At 46.2% G+C, this 24,451-nt stretch overlaps 1 long non-coding RNA gene across 1 annotated transcript in view; it reads left to right on the forward strand.

Annotated features, from left to right (window-relative positions):
• Window positions 1–24,451, forward strand: part of LOC134956668 (uncharacterized) — a 233,538-nt gene that overhangs the window by 166,852 nt on the left and 42,235 nt on the right. Inside the window, exon 2 of the long non-coding RNA XR_010186076.1 lies at window positions 12,281–12,319. This is a non-coding gene — a long non-coding RNA (uncharacterized LOC134956668). The remainder of the gene's footprint in view (window positions 1–12,280; window positions 12,320–24,451) is intronic.

Below are 24,451 nucleotides of genomic sequence, written 5' to 3' on the forward strand. Positions count from 1 at the left end.
TCTTTATGCTGTTTTTAACAGAAATGTTTGTGTATGTATACAATAGATAGATAGACAGATAGATAGATATATTATAGACAGACAGATGAGATGCCGCCCATACATTAGGACGACACACATTTGATGCAAGCCGGCGCACACCACTGGCAACACCCACTGGCCTGCGCTGCCGCCGCACTGTGTGGGGTCCGCCCGGCCACCCACCCACCATGTATATCACCCACGCTGTACCACACCGCCACTCAGCATCTCGTCCACCCCGCCTCCCTGCTCCCCCTCCTCTGCCACTGTATTCTAGGAGAGATTACAGTATGTCTCTCCCAGCCCGCTCCCAACCCACCCACAGACTCTGCCTGCCATAATATGTAAAAAGGGGGACTCTGCCTGTGTAATGTATAAAAAGGGGACTCTGTTGCTGTAATGTGTAAAAAGGGGATTCTGCCAGCCATTATGTGTTAAAAGGGAGACTCTGCTGCCGTAATGTGTAAAAGGGGGCTCTACCTGCAGTAATGTGTAAATGGGAGCTCTACCTGCCATAATGTGTAAAAGGGGCTCTAACTGGCATAATGTGTGACAGGGGCTCTACCTGCCGTAATGTGTAAAAGGGCACTCTGCCTGGCGTAATGTGCTACAGGGGCTCTACCTGACGTAATGTGTCAAAGGGGCTCTACCTGGTGTAATGTGTGTAAGTGGGGCAACTGTGCGGCATAATTTGAATAATGGAGACTACTGTACAGCATAATATGAATTGGTATTATTTCATGGCCATGCCCCTTCCCCATGAAGCCATGCCCCTATATTCTGGCTCTTGCCTACGGCGCGCACTGGCCCTATTTTTAATATGGGGGGGCACCAATGCTGTTCCTTGCACACAGCGCTAACGTGTCTAGTTACGGCACAGCTTCTCCACTTATGGTACATCGCCATCATCATGACATCTGGATGTCCCAGAGTGGGTTCTAAACTAGTGGAGTGGGTTCTAGTCGAGTAAGGGCTTGCATAACGCTTGCATAACGCCCTCCCATGGCAGTGCTCCCACTAATTGAAACTGGTCATTTGTACAAAACAGTGATGATCCCTAAATTCCTTTTATCGAATGTGAACGTTTACAAATACAAAATACTTGCTACATGATTCACATATCAAATTAACTTTATTTTAATTTTAATTATCCTCTGAAATACTGTAAATATATGGGGTATGGTCACCCCAAACATTTATCCATAGCCCTTAAAAAAAACTTTTTCAGAATCTACGCCCAGTCTCACCAGTTAATGGGGCGTAGAGCCGAAATCTGCATGTCTTCACCATTACTAATTATTCTGCTGCACCCTGCTTCTATAACTCACTGCTGAGAGCTGTGATACCCAGACGAGATATAATTGGTAGTTTGTAAGATTTAAAGGCCACACAGAATTTCCTGAGCACTCCGGGATCCTGTTTACACTGTCCAAGGTGGAGATGTGCCAGGGAGGGAGGGAGAGATATATTGGATATAGTAAAAAATTATTAACGCAGCTAAAGTACCCCCTTAAGTTTCAGCCTGCGCACATTTACAGTTCTTTCCCCAGCTAGGGAATCCCTGTAAGAGCTGATTAAGAGCAGCTCCTGGGAACTGTCTTTCATGATGAGACTTCTTAAATCCTTTCACATTGCATGACTCTAAACCTGATTTACTGTAAACCTGCCACACTCACATAACTGTACAGCACAGGCCAGCTGGGGACATTTATTAAGGCCACTGGTAGACGTTGGCTGGCACGTAATAAAAGCCAGCACTATCTTAAAGACTCAGCAAATTTATAACAGGGCTGAGATCCCCAATGCTATGTACCAAAGCTGCTGGGCCTAATTTGTAAGTAACAACCGCTGAAGCCTTGTCTCTCTGCACTAAGAAGTCTGCATTGGATATATACATCACCTGTCATCCATTCATCATTCGCATGTCTCACAATCCCATCTGAGACATAGGAGGTGGTGTATCAAGCCTTGGAGAGAGATAAAGTGCAGTCCAAAGCAACCCATAAGCTTCTACATGTCATTTCAAAGCTCCTGTCATTTATCTAGCGCAGTCTTTGAAATGACAGAGCTGATTTATTGGCTTTGGGCAACCTGTCCGCTATTTCTCTCCAAGGCTTGATACATCGCCTCCATAACAAGAAACAATGTTTCTTGGCCCTTGACGCAGGCAGTGAATAAGGATTATTGGTCAGAACATTTACTATACATACTGGACTGCCTTGTGTTACTCATGCACCCTACCCCCTGTCTGTTCTAGGTGTAATTGCATTAGTCGCCCATATCTCATCCGCTTCCACATCTCAAGTCTGCCGCTGCTAATCTCATGTTCCTACATCCCCCTCACTCACCTCCTTCTTGTATTCTGCCCTCTAGCCTCTTAAGGCCCATACACACTGGGCGATATATCGGCCGTTCTCTTGAACGGCCGATATATAGCGGGTCCGTCGGCCAGTGTGTACAGCCGATACGTCTGTGAACTACGTCGTTCACAGACGTATTGCGTCGGCCCCGCAGCACAGCCGACGGCCAATATATCTACCGATATATTGGCGCATCGCTGTGTGTGTACGCAGTGGCGGATTTAGGGGGGGGCACCAAGGCACGTGCCCCCCCTGTCATTTTTAGTGCAGACTGACATGCGGACGAGGGTCCGCATGTCAGTCTGCGGTCTCGTTTCCTCCCTGCTGTTAGGAGGGACACGGAGGGCACAGTGCGCGCCTCTCCTGTGTCCCTCCTGGGTCTCCGGCGGCCTCTGGTCTCATAAAGCAAGTGCCGTTCGTGAGCACTTCCTTTATTACAGTGACCCGCTGCCGCCGGAGACACAGGAGGGACACAGGGAGGCGTGCACTGTGCCCTCCGTGTCCCTCCTAACAGCAGGGGAGCGGGGGGGGAGCAGCGGCGGCGGCGGCGGAGGAAGGGGGGGACGCACTGGGGGGGAATATCTGGCACTGGGGGCATATTTGGCAGGGAGGGGGGGGGGGAATATCTGGCACTGGGGACATATATGGCACTGGGGGGAATATCTGGCACTGGGGGCATATTTGGCAGGGGGGGGGGAGAATATCTGGCACTGGGGACATATATGGCACTGGGGGGAATATCTGGCACTGGGGGCATATATGGCACTGGGGGGGGATATCTGGCACTGGGGGCATATGTGGCACTGGGGGGGATATCTGGCACTGGGGGCATATGTGGCACTGGGGGGGGAATATCTGGCACTGAGGCATATGTGGCACTGGGGGCATATATAGCACTGGGGGGGGGCGATATCTGGCACTGGGGGCATATGTGGCACTGTCGGGGAATATCTGGCACTGGGGGTATATGTGTACCTGGCACATGGGGGGGGGGCTATATTTGGCACTGGGGGCATGTGAGTACCTGGCACCGTGGGGGAATATCTGGCACTGGGGACATATGTGGCACTGGGAGCACAGCCCTAGCAACAAGGACTACCTCCTAGCAACGAGCATGACACCCAGTGCATGAAACCCCTGGCAACGAGCATGACACCCAGTGCATGAAACCCCTGGCAACGAGCATGACACCCAGTGCATGAAACCCCTGGCAACGAGCATGACACCCTGAGCATGAAAACCCCTGGCACCGTGCATGGAACCAAGAGCATGAAACCCCTGGCAACGAGCATGACACCCAGTGCATGAAACCCCTGACAACGAGCAGGTATTCGAAAAGTAATTAGAAGCCTTACTGTAAGACTTATTGTGTAATGGGCATTACGGTGTGTGGCATAATGTATCACGGACATTGCGGTGTGTGTCATAATGTGTCACAGGCATTACGGTGTATGGTATACTATATCGCTGGCATTGTGATATGTGGTATAATGTCTCAGGGTCATTGCAGTGTGTGGCATAATGTATCACGGACATTGCGGTGTGTGTCATAATGTGTCAGGCATTACGGTGTGTGGTATACTATATCACGGGCATTGTGGTATGTGGTATAATGTCTCAGGGTCATTGCAGTGTGGCATAATATATAACAGGCATTGCGGTGTGTGGCATAGGGTATAACGGGCATTGCGGTATGTGTCACAGGCATTACGGTGTATGGTATACTATATCACGGGCATTGTGGTATAATGTCTCAAGGTCATTGCAGTGTGTGGCATAATGTGTCACAGACATTGTATGTGCTATAATGTATCAGGGGCAGTGCAGTGTGTAGCATAATGTATAACGGGCATTGCGATTCCTGTCATAATGTGTCACAGGCATTACGGTGTGTGGCATAATGTGTCTGGGGCATTACAGTGTGTGCATATTGTGTCATGTGCATTATTGTGTGTGGAATAATGTCTAAGGGCCATTGCAGTATGTGGAATAATGTATACTGGGCATTACTATAAGGAGGAAAAATGACAAATAATGTAAGGGGCATGAATCAGGATTATTTTTCTTTCCTGTGGTGGCCAACGTCTGGGCGTGCAGGTTGCAAAACTGGGGTATAAGGTAGTCTTTTCCTGCAATACCACGCCCATTCAAACGAAGCCGCGCCCATTCCAACGAAGCCACGCCCCTTATGGTGCCCCCCCCTGTAATTTTTTTCTGGATCCGCCCCTGTGTGTACGGGCGACCAGCCGGCCGCCCGTACACATGCTGCGGCGGCCGGCGGTGATTGACAGCTGAACTGGGTGGCCGTGTGTACACGCCCGCCCAGTTCATGACTTCAGTCCCCGACGGATCGGGCAATGTGTATGCACAGCACACTGCCCGATCCGTCCATAGATATATCTGCAGATCAATTGATTGGGAGATATATCTTTCCAGTGTGTACCCACCTTTGCATACCTCCCACCTCCCTTTGTTTGCTACAGGTGTCTCTGTCTCACTTATCCTAAAGTCTCCCCCATATTTTTCTGTGTCACTGATACCTACTGTCTTCCAGATCTGTCTGTCCCCCCCCCCTGCCCCCCATATGTGTGTCTCCACTACTGCCACCTTCTCACTCCATGTCTCCCCAATCTCTGTATCCCTGCGCTGCGTACCTCCACCTGCCAGAACTGCAGGTTATACGTTGTCACCTGTGATATGACTGAACAGCGTCCATGCTGAAATTAAGCCCTAATTGCCAAATCTGCTTCAGCTATTATTCACAAATGGGCCCAACACTGTTTTTTCATTAAAGACCGTATGAAGGGGAAGATTAAAGGTCAGGTGCCATTGGGACCAAATAAAAATAATTCAGAAAAGAAGCTAATACAGTGGCAAATGCAGGATTTCTAGATGGGGGTTTCCAAATGTAATCCACAGTCTACCATTCTGCAGACCATGTAATACAGTATTAATATGTAACACTATAGATGGTCTATAGTATACACTGTATTAAACATTTAAATAATATAAATAAGATAAGTGGTCATGAAAAGGTTATACATACTATAATAAATAAATATGCAAACTGCACTTTCTAAGCACACATTCTCCCACCTCATGATACGGCTCCTGTCTCTTCTTCCTGGTAGCTACTCTCTGGTCGAGTGCACTGATTGAGTGCTCAGATCCACACACAACAAACCTGGTAGATGAAGCTGCTACCACTGGGCATGTGCAGCAGCTCTGCTCTGTCTCTTAACTTGCACGATGTTGCAGCAGCTCTAATAATCATATTATATTTATATACCGTTGCTATTGTCAAAATTTGAGTCATTTGCCAAGAGAAGGGGGGTTTCCGGCAACCTGAACCGAAGTAGCTAGATAAATGATAAGTGGAATCTGATTGGTTGCTATTGGCAACATCTCCACTTCTAAAAAAACTCACACCTTAGTAAATTTACCCTTAAGAGGGGAGTCTGCATATATATATATACAGTATACTAGTGGAGTCTGAATGTTAAATGTGTGCCTATGACTGGTAGGCATGCTAGGACTTGTAGTTCTCCAGCTGGTAAGGATTACAGATTGGCTAGATCTATAGCTAACGTCTATTGCTCATAGTTGGATATTTCAAAACAGATCTTCTCTGATTCAGTACATTATGGACTATTAGTTTCAGTCTAAGTAAGCTTCCCCCCAGCTGTGCGTTCCATCATCTGTCTATAGCTTCCCATTGATCCAACGTCAGGCCAACAATGACTCAGCCAAATATAGCTATAGATTTCTTTGTAAGGGAAAGCATTTCATATTTAATTATAAAAAATAAGAACGTTTCTCCTCAATATATATTACTTCTGAAAAAAATAATCACATAAAGGTTTACTTTAAAAAAAAGCTATTAGTCTCAAATATGGACTTTTTTGAGAAGCAAAACTGGTTTGCAATTGAATTAAACCAGGAAAGCAGCACTGGAACGTTTATTATCCATACCTCACCCGACTTCGCCAACCATTTTTGGTGTCGTCTTTTTTAGACCTAAAAGCAGTGCCTAAAGGGCGACACTGTCCCTTCCTTATGTTGTCATCTATTGGCTAGCAGCATCTCAGAGAGCCAGCCTGAGGGTGGGATGTACTAAAGTGAAAATGCAGTAAAACCCACGTTTTCGGGGGTTTTACCGCATTTTCATATGCATTAAGACCCGGCCGCCAGGTTTTCGCCGCCAATGGTGCGATACCCCATAGAAGCCGTGTGCAGGCAGCCCTGGTCCCGGAACCCAAACTCCTCCTCCCCCTAGCAACACAGCCGGAGGTCCTTCCGGCTGCAGGGAGGAAGAGGAGGAGCCTGGGACTCAAGTCTGCCTAAATAAAAATAGTAATCACCAGCGCTTAGTTAAATTAATTATATATACTCAAATTAAAACAAATCAAGGACGGTAGGTTATGTTGAAAAAATATATAAACAATAAATTTATTAAGAATAATATCTTAAAAACACAGATGCCTATAAAGCAGAAATTAATCATATAGATGACACATCCACATAATTCCTCAATGTAAGTTCGTTCATACCCTGGCTAGGACTCCCTCTGGAATAGTATCCATAAAATTGGTTGGAGAATTGATGAATGCAGTGGAGTACAAAGTGTCCCTTTTAAGCATACCAATGCAAGCGTTTCAGGCAGGTAGGGAACAACTCCAATTTCTCCCCAAATGGTATTGTCCAAGGGAATGCTGTCCAATTAGTGCCGTGTGGGTAATAAAAAGTGGAAATATCCAGCAGATGTTAAGAGGATTCTTTGAGGATGTGTCCGGCAGTCTCTGTCTCAACGCGTTTCGCTGGTGTTGACACCCAGCTTCCTCAGGAGTGAATGGTAGAGAGCTGACTTTGAGCTCCTTATAAACCCTAAACAATTAGTAGAATTCTAGGCACCTGATATACAATGAATCAACAAACCTAACCGTCCAAATAAAAGTATAAAAATAATACATCAATCATATTGGTATTGGTCTCACAAGTATACATACCATTTTTTAACAAAAAACGAGTATTGGAAAGTGTTTAAAATATACTTTTTACTTTTAATGATTTTCTCATCAAGTCCGGTCATGTGACAGGACCACATCACGTGATATGTTTCCTAAAAGGTGATTTGTCCCCACAGGTCAGATGATGAGTCTGACCTGAGTACACTTCAACTCTGTCCGTGCGCATGCGCCGGGCGCGTGCACGTCCGCGCCCTCCGCAAATCTCCGGCGGCCCCCACCATGCCGTGCGGCAAGTGACGCCGACACACGTGACTAGTCACGTGATCGGAGTCAGGACGCCGCACCATGGCAACGGACCGTACGGAGCGCAGTGAGCACGGACCATACACACGGCCCGCGCATGCGCACAAGCCCAGCCGTCACCACACATTATCGTTCACAATGGAACTACAAGCATAAACACTTAGTAACTCCACCATATTTAGATGTATATCCAAGAACTTTTTGCTGGATCATAATAACACAGGGTCTGAATATATTAACAGACCCCAATATAATGAAAGTACACAGATGTTTGTACATTATTTACTTATAAGAATTTTCCAGTATAACTTCAGAGATATATATATTATTTTAACAAAGTGATAACTATCTTCACATCATTATGAATCACACAGAAATAGGTTTTCTTAGTAGACATTTTTCTATTTGTAATATGACCATAAGAACGTAACAAACAGAAGAACAATAGTAACTAAATCACTATTAGTATTCAAAATAGTGACATAAAAAAAAGGAAAAAAAGAAAGACAAACGGAAAAACACCAGATGAGAGCAGTGAAAAACGTTGTTATATTTATATTACCGAATTGAGCTCTATTGTCTCATTAAGTCCATCGGGGTGTAAGGAATTACACTTCAACATCCAATAAACCTCCCTGCTGCATAATTTTCTAAAGCGGTCGCCACCTCTATCTGTAGGTGCGATATATTCTAAACATACAATGGAAAGGCTACTGGGATCATTGGAGTGTATATCATTAAAGTGTCGAGAGACACTATGTGTAGTACAATTCTTCATAATATTGCGACGGTGTTCCATGAACCTAGTATGAAGTGATCTAGTGGTCCTTCCTACGTAACATAGGTTACACCCACATCTGAGCAGATAGATGACAAATTTTGAATCACAATTCATAAAGGATTGTAATATAAATTCTTCGCTAGTTAGTGGTAGATGAACAGATGTTGTTTTTCTTGGCATATAAGAGCACATAGTACATCTGGTTTTGCCGCATCTGTAAAAACCAGGTGGTCTCTGTATTAGCCAACTTTGATTTGGTGTTGTAGTGTTTATTTTACTTGTTCTTAGATAACTAGGTGCTAGGATGGCTTTTAGCGTTTTGTTTTTCTTATAGATTACTTGTGCATTGCTTGGTAGCACTTTTCCAAGGATATTATCCTGTCTAAGAACTTTATAATTATGAGTAATTATAGCTTTAATTTGTCTCGAACATCTATTGTATTTGCTAATAAAGGCACATTGTCTATCTTCTATTTCTTCTAAATGATTCTGACGGAATTTATTACCATTTCGCTTGATCAACAGATCATTTCTGTCCATACTGGACACTTCTTTTAGAGCCTGTGTTAGAATAGTTTCAGGATATTCCCTTGCTCTAAATGATTCAATCATAGTATTAGCTTGTAAATGAAAAGTTTCGATTTCTGTACAATTACGTCTCAGCCTCATTAGTTGTCCCTTGGGGATATTACGTTTCCATGGAGCATAATGGGCACTTCTATAATGTAAATAGGAATTAGTATTCACTGATTTAATATAGTTGGAAGTAATTATTTTGTCGTCCACTATTCTAAGGGTCACATCCAAGAAGTCAACGCTTTCCTGACTATAGGTGGAAGTGAAGGATAAGTTATGAGAGTTAGAATTGAGAGTGGATACAAAGGAAGATGCTGAAGAACTGTCCCCATCCCAAATAATAAAAAGATCATCTATATAACGGCCATAGAAGACCAGGTTCGCGCTCCAGGTGCCGCCCCACACATGGTGATCTTCAAAATTACCCATGTATAGGTTGGCATAACTGGGCGCGAACCTGGTCCCCATGGCCGTTCCCAAGTCTGCCTGCTTGCTGGTGTCTGGGAGTTGAGAGACCCCAGGGAGGTGACGGAGACCTCCGCAGTACCTTCTGACAAGTATCGCAGGGGTCTCTGTCACCGCATTGCAATGTTAATCGTATATGTTAGTACATATGCGATTAGCATCACTGCGGCGAGCGCGAGGGGTGACGATGTATTTTAATACATCCCACCCAGAATGTCCTTAAGACACTAAATGCCACCGCAGAGCCACCTGGAGAGTCATGGTGTCACAAGTTCAGAGGCAGGGCCGGCACAGGGCAGTATATTACCCTGCTTCTACGGCCCGAGCCTAACTGCATGGGTATACTTCACTGTTAAAAGAATTAGGGAATGAAATACACTATTTTCAATGTACACATTTAAGGGCAGATTCAAATAGCCATGAGATTTACACTTGGACCTCGCACGGTACTCAGGATATTTTCACAAATAAAATCAGAACCATTATGCAATTATAGTGGCATCTCACACCCCACAGGCTGTCTCTTGTATTGAGCAAACTGAGCAAAGTACATTTCTTCATGCAAACTGACCAGTGATCCCAGCCTCAACAATCAGAGATCACCATAGCAAGTTACAGTAAGTAGACAGGCACACTGTAGTGCCACGGGTTGATGGTCTAGGATCAAATAAAATTATTTATTGTCAACGTGATAGGCAAAACAGTAGCGTAACTACTAGAAATTTTTCTCCCCCAAGCCAAAAAATTATCTGACGAACCCCCCATAATTGGCACTAGCAAACGATGAATCTGCGCGGGCCACAAAAAAGCGGCGTGTCCTTGCTGAAATGGGCGTGGCTTTGCATAAAGGGGCGTGATTTTTCAGGAAAAGACTACCTTATACCCCAGTTTTGCAACCTGCACGCCCAGACGTTGGCCACCACAGGAAAGAAAAATAATCCTGATTCATGCCCCTTACATTATTTGTCATTTTTTCTCCTTATAGTAATGCCCAGTCTACATTATGCCACATACTGCAATCGTCCTTAGACATTATGCCACACACAATAATGCCCATGACACATTATGCCACACACCATAATGCCTGTGACACATTATGACACACACCGCTATGTCCGTGATACATTATGCCACACACTGCAATATCCGTGATACATTATGCAACACACTGCAATGACCCTGAGACATTATACCACATACCACAATGCCCGTGATATAGTATACCACACACCGTAATGCCTGTGACACATACCGCAATGCCCATTATACCCTATGCCACACACCGCCGCAATGCCCGTTAAACACTATGCCACACACTGCAATGCCCCTGAGACATTATACCACAATGCCCATGATATAGTATACCACACACACCGTAATGCCTGTGGCACATACCGCAATGCCCGTTATACCCTATGCCACACACTGCAATGTCCCTTATACATTATGCCACGCACTGCAATGCCCCTGAGACATTATACCACATACCACAATGCCCGTGATATAGTATGCCACACACCGTACTGCCTGTGACACATTATGACACACACCGCAATGTCCGTGATACATTATGCCACACACCGCAATGCCCATTACACATGAAGTCCTACAGTAAGGCTTCTAATTACTTTTAAATTACCTGCTCGTTGCCAGGGGTTTCATGCACTGGGTGTCATGCTAGTTGCTAGGGGGTAATGCTTGTTGCCAGGGATTTCATGAGCTGGGTGTTGTGCTTGTAACCAGAGGGTAATGCTTGTTGCTAGGGCTGTGCTCCCAGTGTCACATATGCCCCCAGTGCCAGATATTCCCCCACAGTGCCAGGTACACATATGCCCCCAGTGCCAAATATGCCTACCCAGTGCCAAATATGCTCCCCCAGGGCCAAATATGACCCCCCCAGTGCCAAATATGCTCCCCCAAGTGCCAAATATGTTCCCCCAAAGCCAAACATGCCCCCCCAGTGCCAAATATGCCCCCCCCCAGTGCCAAACATGCTCCCTCAGTGCCAAATATGCAACCCCCAGTGCCAAATATGCTCCCCCAGTGCCAAACATGCCCCCCAAGTGCCAAATAGGTTCCCCCAGTGCCAAACATGCCCCCCAGGTGCCAAATATGCCCCCCCTTCCCCCGGGCTCCCATGCTACTGTGCTGTTTAAGGAAGGAGGACACGGAGGGCACAGTGCGTGCCTCTCCTGTTTGTCCTTCCTGCATCTCCGGTGGCAGCGGCGTGTCTATCAAATGATCAATCAGAGCTCACGAACGGGCACTTCATTTAACAGACACGCCGCAGCCGCCGGAGCCCCAGGAGGGACACACAGGAGAGGCGCACGCTGTGCCCTCCGTGTCCCCCCTTCCCAAAACAGAATTAGTGGCGGCGGCTAGGGCACCCTGCAGCCCTGCGCTCCTCCAAGCGCTAGCAGTGGCTGCAGACCCCTAGTTACGCCACTGAGGCAAAACCAATGCTGGTGGCTGGCAGTCATAAAATATGTGGGGCAAACAGAATATAACCCTGTCTACCACCACTTAATTGTACGTAAGGGTGATAGGTCAGTACAATTTACTTAATTTTACATTTTTGCTGAGTTTCTCAATAAGTAACTGTAACCCCTCCCTACTTGCTACTCCCTTGGGGAAGTAAGGTTACCACTAAGTATGGCTAAAGTGTGCCTCCACCCAAGCGGTTTTGAGGTGGGCTAGCTTGGGAAAGCCCTTATGATGAAATGTTACTAATGTTGGTATACCATAAAGGTAGTACCGTATATACTTTTACTTTCACCTTACCTATGTTCTTCTTTATTGTCTTCCAGAAGCGTACCCGTGAGTTTCTCCGGAATCCCGAGCGACAGGTAAGTTTAGTAAATAGGAATACCACACAACCAACCACTTTTAGTACTTATATTTTGTTTGTTCACAGGTATAACTATATCACTATAAACATTTCAATACTAATATACTCTATGTGTATACAATAATGTCTGCATGCACTACAAAAGACCTTGGAAACCGGTCATCAATAAAAATAAAACCCCGGGGCCCAAAATAGTACCTGTAACAGTTAAGCGTGCGCCAGTGCAATACTTATTACCATTACGTTCCCTACCCTCGAATGGTTCGTTGGTGTGCATGTTGGGGCCCTGGAGACTATGCGAAATAGTAGCTGAGTACTTTGGGATGACGATGATAATTATTAGTGATGAGCGGGTTCGGTTTCTCGGAAACCGAACCCCCCCGAACTTCACCCTTTTTACACGGGTCCGAGCCATACTCGGTTTCTCCCGTATGGCTCGGTTAACCCGAGCGCGCCCGAACGTCATCATCCCGCTGTCGGATTCTCGCGAGATTCGGATTCTATATAAGCAGCCGCGCGTCGCCGCCATTTTCACTCGTGCATTGGAAATGTTAGGGAGAGGACGTGGCTGGCGTCCTCTCCGTTTATTCATTGTTGAGTTGATGCAAATATTTGTGCTTGCTTATATCATTGTGGGGACTGGGGAGCAGCTTTATATTAATATAGGAGGAGTACAGTGCAGAGTTTTGCTGATCAGTGACCACCAGTTTTATCCGTTCTCTGCCTGAAAAAAACACTCCATATCTGTGCTCAGTGTGCTGCATATATCTGTGCTCACACTGCTTAATTTTGGGGACTGGGGAGCAGCTGTATTATATAGCAGGAGTACAGTGCAGAGTTTTGCTGACAGTGACCACCAGTATACGTTGTCTGCCTGAAAAACACTCCATATCTGTGCTCAGTGTGCTGCTTTATTGTGGGGACTGGGGAGTCGGGACCACCAGTATAATATTATATAGGAGGAGTACAGTGCAGAGTTTTGCTGACACAGTGACCACCAGTATATATAGCAGTACGGTACGGAAGGCCAATGCTGTACCTACCTCTGTGTCGTCATTAAGTATACTATCCATCTACATTCTATACCTGTGGTGCATTTCAGTTGTGCAGTTTGCTGACACAGTGACCACCAGTATATATAGCAGTATGGTACAGAAGGCCACTGCTGTACCTACCTCTGTGTCGTCATTAAGTATACTATCCATCTACATTCTAATTCTATACCTGTGGTGCATTTTAGTTTTGCAGTTTGCTGACACAGTGACCACCAGTATATATAGCAGTACGGTACGGAAGGCCACTGCTGTACCTACCTCTGTGTCGTCAAGTATACTATCCATCTAGATTCTATACCTGTGGTGCATTTCAGTTGTGCAGTTTGCTGACACAGTGACCACCAGTATATATAGCAGTACGGTACGGAAGGCCACTGCTGTACCTACCTCTGTGTCGTCATTAAGTATACTATCCATCTACATTCTATACCTGTGGTGCATTTTAGTTTTGTAGTTTGCTGACACAGTGACCACCAGTATATATAGCAGTACGGTACGGAAGGCCACTGCTGTACCTACCTCTGTGTCATCAAGTATACTATCCATCTACATTCTATACCTGTGGTGCATTTTAGTTGTGCGCAGTATATATAGTAGTAGGCCATTGCTATTGATACTGGCATATAATTCCACACATTAAAAAATGGAGAACAAAAATGTGGAGGTTAAAATAGGGAAAGATCAAGATCCACTTCCACCTCGTGCTGAAGCTGCTGCCACTAGTCATGGCAAAGACGATGAAATGCCATCAACGTCGTCTGCCAAGGCCGATGCCCAATGTCATAGTAGAGAGCATGTAAAATCCAAAAAACAAAAGTTCAGTAAAATGACCCAAAAATCAAAATTGAAAGCGTCTGATGAGAAGCGTAAACTTGCCAATATGCCATTTATGACACGAAGTGGCAAGGAACGGCTGAGGCCCTGGCCTATGTTCATGGCTAGTGGTTCAGATTCACATGAGGATGGAAGCACTCATCCTCTCGCTAGAAAAATGAAAAGACTTAAGCTGGCAAAAGCACAGCAAAGAACTGTGCGTTCTTCTAAATCACAAATCCCCAAGGAGAGTCCAATTGTGTCGGTTGCGATGCCTGACCTTCCCAACACTGGACGGGAAGAGCTTGCACCTTCCACCATTTGCACGCCCCCTGCAAGTGCTGGAAGGAGCACCCGCAGTCCAGTTCCTGATAGTCAAATTGAAGATGTCACTGTTGAAGTACACCAGGATGAGGATATGGGTGTTGCTGGCGCTGGGGAGGAAATTGACAAGGAGGATTCTGATGGTGAGGTGGTTTGTTTAAGTCAGGCACCCGGGGAGACACCTGTTGTCCGTGGGACGAATATGGCCATTGACATGCCTGGTCAAAATACAAAAAAAATCAGCTCTTCGGTGTGGAATTATTTCAACACAAATGCGGACAACAGGTGTCAAGCCGTGTGTTGCCTTTGTCAAGCTGTAATAAGTAGGGGTAAGGACGTTAACCACCTCGGAACATCCTCCCTTATATGTCACCTGCAGCGCATTCATCATAAGTCAGTGACAAGTTCAAAAACTTTGGATGACAGCGGAAGCAGTCCACTGACCACTAAATCCCTTCCTCTTGTAACCAAGCTCCTGCAAACCACACCACCAACTCCCTCAGTGTCAATTTCCTCCTTACCCAGGAAAGCCAATAGTCCTGCAGGCCATGTTACTGGCAAGTCTGACGAGTCCTCTCCTGCCTGGGATTCCTCCGATGCATCCTTGAGTGTAACGCCTACTGCTGCTGGCGCTGTTGTTGTTGCTGCTGGGAGTTGATCGTCATCCCAGAGGGGAAGTCGGAAGACCACTTGTACTACTTACAGTAAGCAATTGACTGTCCAACAGTCCTTTGCGAGGAAGATGAAATATCACAGCAGTCATCCTGCTGCAAAGCAGATAACTCAGGCCTTGGCAGCCTGGGCGGTGAGAAACGTGGTTCCGGTATCCACCGTTAATTCAGAGGCAACTAGAGACTTGATTGAGGTACTGTGTCCCCGGTACCAAATACCATCTAGGTTCCATTTCTCTAGGCAGGCGATACCGAAAATGTACACAGACGTCAGAAAAAGAGTCACCAGTGTCCTAAAAAATGCAGTTGTACCCAATGTCCACTTAACCATGGACATGTGGACAAGTGGAGCAGGGCAGACTCAGGACTATATGACTGTTACAGCCCACTGGGTAGATGTATTGCCTCCCGCAGCAAGAACAGCAGCGGCAGCACCAGTAGCAGCATCTCGCAAACGCCAACTCGTTCCTAGGCAGGCTACGCTTTGTATCACCGCTTTCCAGAATAGGCACACAGCTGACAACCTCTTACGGAAACTGAGGAAGATCATCGCAGAATGGCTTACCCCAATTGGACTCTCCTGGGGATTTGTGACATCGGACAACGCCAGCAATATTGTGCGTGCATTACATCTGGGCAAATTCCAGCACGTCCCATGTTTTGCACATACATTGAATTTGGTGGTGCAGAATTATTTAAAAAACGACAGGGGCGTGCAAGAGATGCTGTCGGTGGCCTGAAGAATTGCGGGCCACTTTCGGCATTCAGCCACCGCGTACAGAAGACTGGAGCACCACCAAACAATCCTGAACCTGCCCTGCCATCATCTGAAGCAAGAGGTGGTAACGAGGTGGAATTCAACCCTCTATATGCTTCAGAGGATGGAGGAGCAGCAAAAGGCCATTCAAGCCTAAACATCTGCCCACGATATAGTCAAAGGAGGGGGAATGCACCTGACTCAAGCGCAGTGGAGAATGATTTCAACGTTGTGCAAGGTTCTGCAACCCTTTGAAATTGCCACACGTGAAGTCAGTTCAGATACTGCCAGCCTGAGTCAGGTCATTCCCCTCATCAGGCTTTTGCAGAAGAAGCTGGAGATATTGAAGGAGGAGCTAAAACAGAGCGATTCCGCTAGGCATGTGGGACTTGTGGATGGAGCCCTTATTTCGCTTAACCAGGATTCACGGGTGGTCAATCTGTTGAAATCAGAGCACTACATTTTGGCCACCGTGCTCGATCCTAGATTTAAAACCTACGTTGTATCTCTCTTTCCGGCAGACACAAGTCTGCAGAGGTTCAAAGACCTGCTGGTGAGAAAATTGTCAAGTCAAGCGGAACGTGACCCGTCAACATCTCCTCCTTCACATTCTCCCGCAACTGGGGGTGCGAGGAAAAGGCTAAGAATTCCGAGCCCACCCGCTGGTGGTGATGCAGGGCAGTCTGGAGCGAGTGCTGACATCTGGTCCGGACTGAAGGACCTGCCAACGATTACTGACATGTTGTCTACTGTCACTCCATATGATTCTCTCACCATGGAAAGAATGGTGGAGGATTATATGAGTGACCGCATCCAAGTAGGCACGTCAGACAGTCCGTACGTATACTGGCAGGAAAAAGAGGCAATTTGGAGGCCCTTGCACAAACTGGCTTTATTCTACCTAAGTTGCCCTCCCTCCAGTGTGTACTCCGAAAGAGTGTTTAGTGCAGCCGCTCACCTTGTAAGCAATCGGCGTACGAGGTTACTTCCAGAAAATGTGGAGAAGATGATGTTCATCAAAATGAATTATAATCAATTCCTCCGTGGAGACATTCACCAGCAATTGCCTCCAGAAAGTACACAGGGATCCGAGATGGTGGATTCCAGTGAGGACGAATTAATAATCTGTGAGGAGGGGGATGTACACAGTGAAAGGGGAGAGGAATCGGAGGATGATGATGAGGTGGACATCTTGCCTCTGTAGAGCCAGTTTGTGCAAGGAGAGATTGATTGCTTCTTTTTTGGTGGGGGCCCAAACCAACCAGTCATTTCAGTCACAGTCGTGTGGCAGACCCTGTCGCTGAAATGATGGGTTCGTTAAAGTGTGCATGTCCTGTTTATACAACATAAGGGTGGGTGGGAGGGCCCAAGGACAATTCCATCTTGCACCTCTTTTTTCTTTCATTTTTCTTTGCATCATGTGCTGTTTGGGGACTATTTTTTTGAAGTGCCATCCTGTCTGACACTGCAGTGCCACTCCTAGATGGGCCAGGTGTTTGTGTCTGCCACTTGTGTCGCTTAGCTTAGTCACACAGCGACCTTGGTGCGCCTCTTTTTTTCTTTGCATCATGTGCTGTTTGGGGACTATTTTTTTGAAGTGCCATCCTGCCTGACACTGCAGTGCCACTCCCAGATAGGCCAGGTGTTTGTGTCGGCCACTTGTGTCGCTTAGCTATCCAGCGACCTCGGTGCAAATTTTAGGACTAAAAATAATATTGTGAGGTGTGAGGTGTTCAGAATAGACTGGAAATGAGTGGAAATTATGGTTATTGAGGTTAATAATACTATGGGATCAAAATGACCCCCAAATTCTATGATTTAAGCTGTTTTTTAGGGTTTTTTGAAAAAAACACCCGAATCCAAAACACACCCGAATCCGACAAAAAAATTTCGGTGAGGTTTTGCCAAAACGCGTCCGAATCCAAAACACGGCCGCGGAACCGAATCCAAAACCAAAACACAAAACCCGAAAAATGTCCGGTGCACATCACTAATAATTATATATCCCAATGGTTATAGAGTCTCTAGAAAGTGGTGAAGGTGAAGTTAACCTATATCTCCTATGGTCTCCGTCAGAGATATGGACCCGGCAGTGTAATCAATATCACTTGTCACCTCGATGCTATTGGCTGTTACCAGTATGGTTCCACCGATACTGTAGATCCTCTCGTGAGGGGGGGTGTTAGTGTATCCACTACAATATACACTCTAATTAACACATTACAGCGAGAGACATTTGTAGGAGTTCAACCTTGCAGTTCTCCTATACTGGGGAGCTAAGCAGTTTACAGTATATAGATATAAGTTTCTAGGACCCCTATCGGGGTAGAAAGTACAGCAAGCTAGTAGATGAGGCTCACTTTCATGGCCTACCTCCCGCGATGTGGCTCCTCAGAGTTTTCATAGTATCCATTCAGTGCTCACTCAGAGGTTGAATTAGAATATACAATATGCCATGAGGAGAAATTGACAATGGGTAACGTTTGAATCGGCTCTACATCTGATACCGATTATAAGCTTATCCTCAGTGAAGCAGTTCCCCTGTGGTGCAGTGCACTATCCTCCTGACACTATAAGTCTCTCTCCCTGTGTCGGAGCTGCTAGGCTGGCTGACACTAACACTGAAAAGGGGGTAGCTCTATTGTGTCCTCTCCCTACTGGGCGACCTCCCAGTAATTACTCACATCTCCTTGCATAGCACCATATGGAAGGTAGACCTCCGTTGTACAGATCCTCCCCCCGGGGCTGCTCTGCAGGATAATGATCCGGTGGTGATTCCTTCTCCCAGCGGCAACTTCCCTGATTCCGGGTCCTGCCACTTTAAATAGGGTACAAAGCTGAGTACATCCAAAACTGCAGAAATGTAAGAAACTGAAATGGAGCCTGAATTAACTGAGATACATTTGCTTCCACGTACTTGTCGTGAATCTGCTGCACTGTCTTGGGCTAATATTTATGACGTGGGTCTGAGGAAAATAATGTATTTCGCTTGGTTTACTCTAGTGTCGGTAAGTAACCGGGGAGGTTTTCTCAGGGAAATACCGGATGCTAGGCTCCCTGAACGGACAAATGATATACTAGCTAAACGCCAAGCTGAACCTGTTGCTGCAGTAAGTTCATCTGGTTGGTCAAAATCTGACTGAAGTAATTCCCTGAATGGAGTCTAGACTGTGCACAGCTAAATATTATTGTCCCTTTGCACTGCTGAATGTCACTTGACTTTATTATATTCCTCTAAAACACTGCTGTGCCGATTACATGCAATAGGGTAAGGTAATTGTAAAAATCCCCTTCGGTATGGTGCCACTGTACTAGGTGTTGTATTAAACTCCCTTCTGTGAGAGGCCCTTCTCTGGTCGAGTCTAAGTAAATATACTCCCTTTTTACCTTATATGGGGCTTATGTTACCGCCTCCTTCCTCTGTGTATAGCCGCCCTCAATCACTGTCTGGGAGGGTTGTTCACCTCCCCGTAGGCGTATCCCAGCCAGAGCTTTCTCTCAGTGCCGCCCATCCAGGCCTCTCATTTCCGTGAGACGTCACTTGCAGCCGCCCCCTCAGGCAGTGTCATATACCGGGACCATCCGCTCTCCGGGACCCGACCACCGCACTCTCCTCGGTTCCCTCCTCTGCTGGTGAGGGTCTTTAGGGGAATCGTAATGCGGTGTAGCCTGATCAGCCGCTCGGCTCCATCTCTCCATACGAAGCTCTCCTTGCTCTCTCCTCTCCTCAGCCGTTGCTGCTCTCCTGCTCTCACGGTAAAAACCGTCACCCTCCTCGCGCTGTCCTCTTCCCTCTCTCTCGCGCCAGCACAAGTACTCCTCCTCTACGCACGAGGGGATTCTAGAAAAGTCCTTCCTCCAGTTTTCCAGCCCCATAGAGCTAGTATACCCCTGTTTTTGCTGTTTAAAGTTCAGAGGGATTAAAGTATGAACATACATATAATAGTCATATTCCTATATTTACACTTTGGTTACATTATGCCCTTATGTCCAATAGTATCTGGATAATACTATTTACATTCCTTATCAAGATGGTTATCATTATAGGGGCTACATAACTTTTGGCCTAGGGGTGCCATGGCAAAAACACTGATACACTAGGGAGCCGTGATTCAAAAAAGTTAGGAACCACTGACTTAATGTGTATGTATGTCTATATGGTAGGGAATATAGTAGAGATGAGCGGGTTCGGTTTCTCTGAATCCGAACCCGCCCGAACTTCATGGTTTTTTTCACGGGTCCGAGCAGACTCGGATCCTCCCGCCTTGCTCGGTTAACCCGAGCGCGCCCGAACGTCATCATGACGCTGTCGGATTCTCGCGAGGCTCGGATTCTATCGCGAGACTCGGATTCTATATAAGGAGCCGCGCGTCGCCGCCATTTTCACACGTGCATTGAGATTGATAGTGAGAGGACGTGGCTGGCGTCCTCTCCATTTAGATTATAAGAGAGAGAGATTTACTGGAGCTTAGGACTAGGAGGAGTACTGTAGAAGTGTAGAGAGTGCAGAGAGTTTACTAGTGAGTGACCACCAGACAGTGCAGTTTATTTAATATATCCGTTCTCTGCCTGAAAAAAGCGATACACACAGTGACTCAGTCACATACCATATCTGTGTGCACTGCTCAGGCTCAGCCCAGTGTGCTGCATCATCTATATATATTATATATCTGTCTGACTGCTCAGCTCACACAGCTTATAATTGTGGGGGAGACTGGGGAGCACTGCAGTGCCAGTTATAGGTTATAGCAGGAGCCAGGAGTACATAATATTATATAGTGAGTGACCACCAGACAGTGCAGTTTATTTAATATATCCGTTCTCTGCCTGAAAAAAGCGATACACACAGTGACTCAGTCACATACCATATCTGTGTGCACTGCTCAGGCTCAGCCCAGTGTGCTGCATCATCTATATATATTATATATCTGTCTGACTGCTCAACTCACACAGCTTATAATTGTGGGGGAGACTGGGGAGCACTGCAGTGCCAGTTATAGGTTATAGCAGGAGCCAGGAGTACATAATATTATATTAAAATTAAACAGTGCACACTTTTGCTGCAGGAGTGCCACTGCCAGTGTGACTGACCAGTGACCTGACCACACTGACCACCAGTATAGTTAGTAGTATACTTATATTGTGATTGCCTGAAAAAGTTAAACACTCGTCGTGTGACTTCACTTGTGTGTTGTTGTTTTTTTTATTCTATAAAAATAAAACTCATTCTGCTGACAGACAGTGTCCAGCAGGTCCGTCATTATATAATATATAATATATACCTGTCCGGCTGCAGTAGTGATATATATATATTTTTTATATCATTTATCATCCAGTCGCAGCAGACACAGTACGGTAGTTCACGGCTGTGGCTACCTCTGTGTCTGCACTCGGCAGGCAGTCCGTCCATAATTGTATACCACCTAACCGTGGTTTTTTTTTCTTTCTTCTTTATACATACATAGTTACATAGACATCTCTTTATCAACCAGTCTATATTAGCAGCAGACACAGTACAGTACGGTAGTTCACGGCTGTGGCTACCTCTGTGTCTGCACTCGGCAGGCAGTCCGTCCATAATTGTATACCACCTAACCGTGGTTTTTTTTTCTTTCTTCTTTATACATACATAGTTACATAGACATCTCTTTATCAACCAGTCTATATTAGCAGCAGACACAGTACAGTACGGTAGTTCACGGCTGTGGCTACCTCTGTGTCTGCACTCGGCAGGCAGTCCGTCCATAATTGTATACCACCTAACCGTGGTTTTTTTTTCTTTCTTCTTTATACATACATACTACTACGACATCTCTTTATCAACCAGTCTATATTATTAGCAGCAGACACAGTACAGTACGGTAGTTCACGGCTGTGGCTACCTCTGTGTCTGCACTCGGCAGGCAGTCCGTCCATAATTGTATACCACCTAACCGTGGTTTTTTTTTCTTTCTTCTTTATACATACATAGTTACATAGACATCTCTTTATCAACCAGTCTATATTAGCAGCAGACACAGTACAGTACGGTAGTTCACGGCTGTGGCTACCTCTGTGTCTGCACTCGGCAGGCAGTCCGTCCATAATTGTATACCACCTAACCGTGGTTTTTTTTTCTTTCTTCTTTATACATACATAGTTACATAGACATCTCTTTATCAACCAGTCTATATTAGCAGCAGACACAGTACAGTACGGTAGTTCACGGCTGTGGCTACCTCTGTGTCTGCACTCGGCAGGCAGTCCGTCCATAATTGTATACCACCTAACCGTGGTTTTTTTTTCTTTCTTCTTTATACATACATACTACTACGACATCTCTTTATCAACCAGTCTATATTATTAGCAGCAGACACAGTACAGTACGGTAGTTCACGGCTGTGGCTACCTCTGTGTCTGCACTCGGCAGGCAGTCCGTCCATAATTGTATACCACCTAACCGTGGTTTTTTTTTCTTTCTTCTTTATACATACATAGTTACATAGACATCTCTTTATCAACCAGTCTATATTAGCAGCAGACACAGTACAGTACGGTAGTTCACGGCTGTGGCTACCTCTGTGTCTGCACTCGGCAGGCAGTCCATAATTGTATACTAGTATCCATCTCCATTGTTTACCTGAGGTGCCTTTTAGTTGTGCCTATTAAAATATGGAGAACAAAAATGTTGAGGTTCCAAAATTAGGGAAAGATCAAGATCCACTTCCACCTCGTGCTGAAGCTGCTGCCACTAGTCATGGCCGAGACGATGAAATGCCAGCAACGTCGTCTGCCAAGGCCGATGCCCAATGTCATAGTACAGAGCATGTCAAATCCAAAACACCAAATATCAGAAAAAAAAGGACTCCAAAACCTAAAATAAAATTGTCGGAGGAGAAGCGTAAACTTGCCAATATGCCATTTACGACACGGAGTGGCAAGGAACGGCTGAGGCCCTGGCCTATGTTCATGGCTAGTGGTTCAGCTTCACATGAGGATGGAAGCACTCAGCCTCTCGCTAGAAAAATGAAAAGACTCAAGCTGGCAAAAGCAGCACAGCAAAGAACTGTGCATTCTTCGAAATCCCAAATCCACAAGGAGAGTCCAATTGTGTCGGTTGCGATGCCTGACCTTCCCAACACTGGACGTGAAGAGCATGCGCCTTCCACCATTTGCACGCCCCCTGCAAGTGCTGGAAGGAGCACCCGCAGTCCAGTTCCTGATAGTCAGATTGAAGATGTCAGTGTTGAAGTACACCAGGATGAGGAGGATATGGGTGTTGCTGGCGCTGGGGAGGAAATTGACCAGGAGGATTCTGATGGTGAGGTGGTTTGTTTAAGTCAGGCACCCGGGGAGACACCTGTTGTCCGTGGGAGGAATATGGCCGTTGACATGCCAGGTGAAAATACCAAAAAAATCAGCTCTTCGGTGTGGAGGTATTTCACCAGAAATGCGGACAACAGGTGTCAAGCCGTGTGTTCCCTTTGTCAAGCTGTAATAAGTAGGGGTAAGGACGTTAACCACCTCGGAACATCCTCCCTTATACGTCACCTGCAGCGCATTCATAATAAGTCAGTGACAAGTTCAAAAACTTTGGGTGACAGCGGAAGCAGTCCACTGACCAGTAAATCCCTTCCTCTTGTAACCAAGCTGACGCAAACCACCCCACCAACTCCCTCAGTGTCAATTTCCTCCTTCCCCAGGAATGCCAATAGTCCTGCAGGCCATGTCACTGGCAATTCTGACGATTCCTCTCCTGCCTGGGATTCCTCCGATGCATCCTTGCGTGTAACGCCTACTGCTGCTGGCGCTGCTGTTGTTGCTGCTGGGAGTCGATGGTCATCCCAGAGGGGAAGTCGTAAGACCACTTTTACTACTTCCACCAAGCAATTGACTGTCCAACAGTCCTTTGCGAGGAAGATGAAATATCACAGCAGTCATCCTACTGCAAAGCGGATAACTGAGGCCTTGGCATCCTGGGTGGTGAGAAACGTGGTTCCGGTATCCATCATTACTGCAGAGCCAACTAGAGACTTGTTGGAGGTACTGTGTCCCCGGTACCAAATACCATCTAGGTTCCATTTCTCTAGGCAGGCGATACCGAAAATGTACACAGACCTCAGAAAAAGAGTCACCAGTGTCCTAAAAAATGCAGCTGTACCCAATGTCCACTTAACCACGGACATGTGGACAAGTGGAGCAGGGCAGGGTCAGGACTATATGACTGTGACAGCCCACTGGGTAGATGTATGGACTCCCGCCGCAAGAACAGCAGCGGCGGCACCAGTAGCAGCATCTCGCAAACGCCAACTCTTTCCTAGGCAGGCTACGCTTTGTATCACCGCTTTCCAGAATACGCACACAGCTGAAAACCTCTTACGGCAACTGAGGAAGATCATCGCGGAATGGCTTACCCCAATTGGACTCTCCTGTGGATTTGTGGCATCGGACAACGCCAGCAATATTGTGTGTGCATTAAATATGGGCAAATTCCAGCACGTCCCATGTTTTGCACATACCTTGAATTTGGT

This window comes from Pseudophryne corroboree, chromosome 9, assembly GCF_028390025.1.
Source record: "Pseudophryne corroboree isolate aPseCor3 chromosome 9, aPseCor3.hap2, whole genome shotgun sequence".
Taxonomy (NCBI): Eukaryota; Metazoa; Chordata; class Amphibia; order Anura; family Myobatrachidae; genus Pseudophryne; species Pseudophryne corroboree.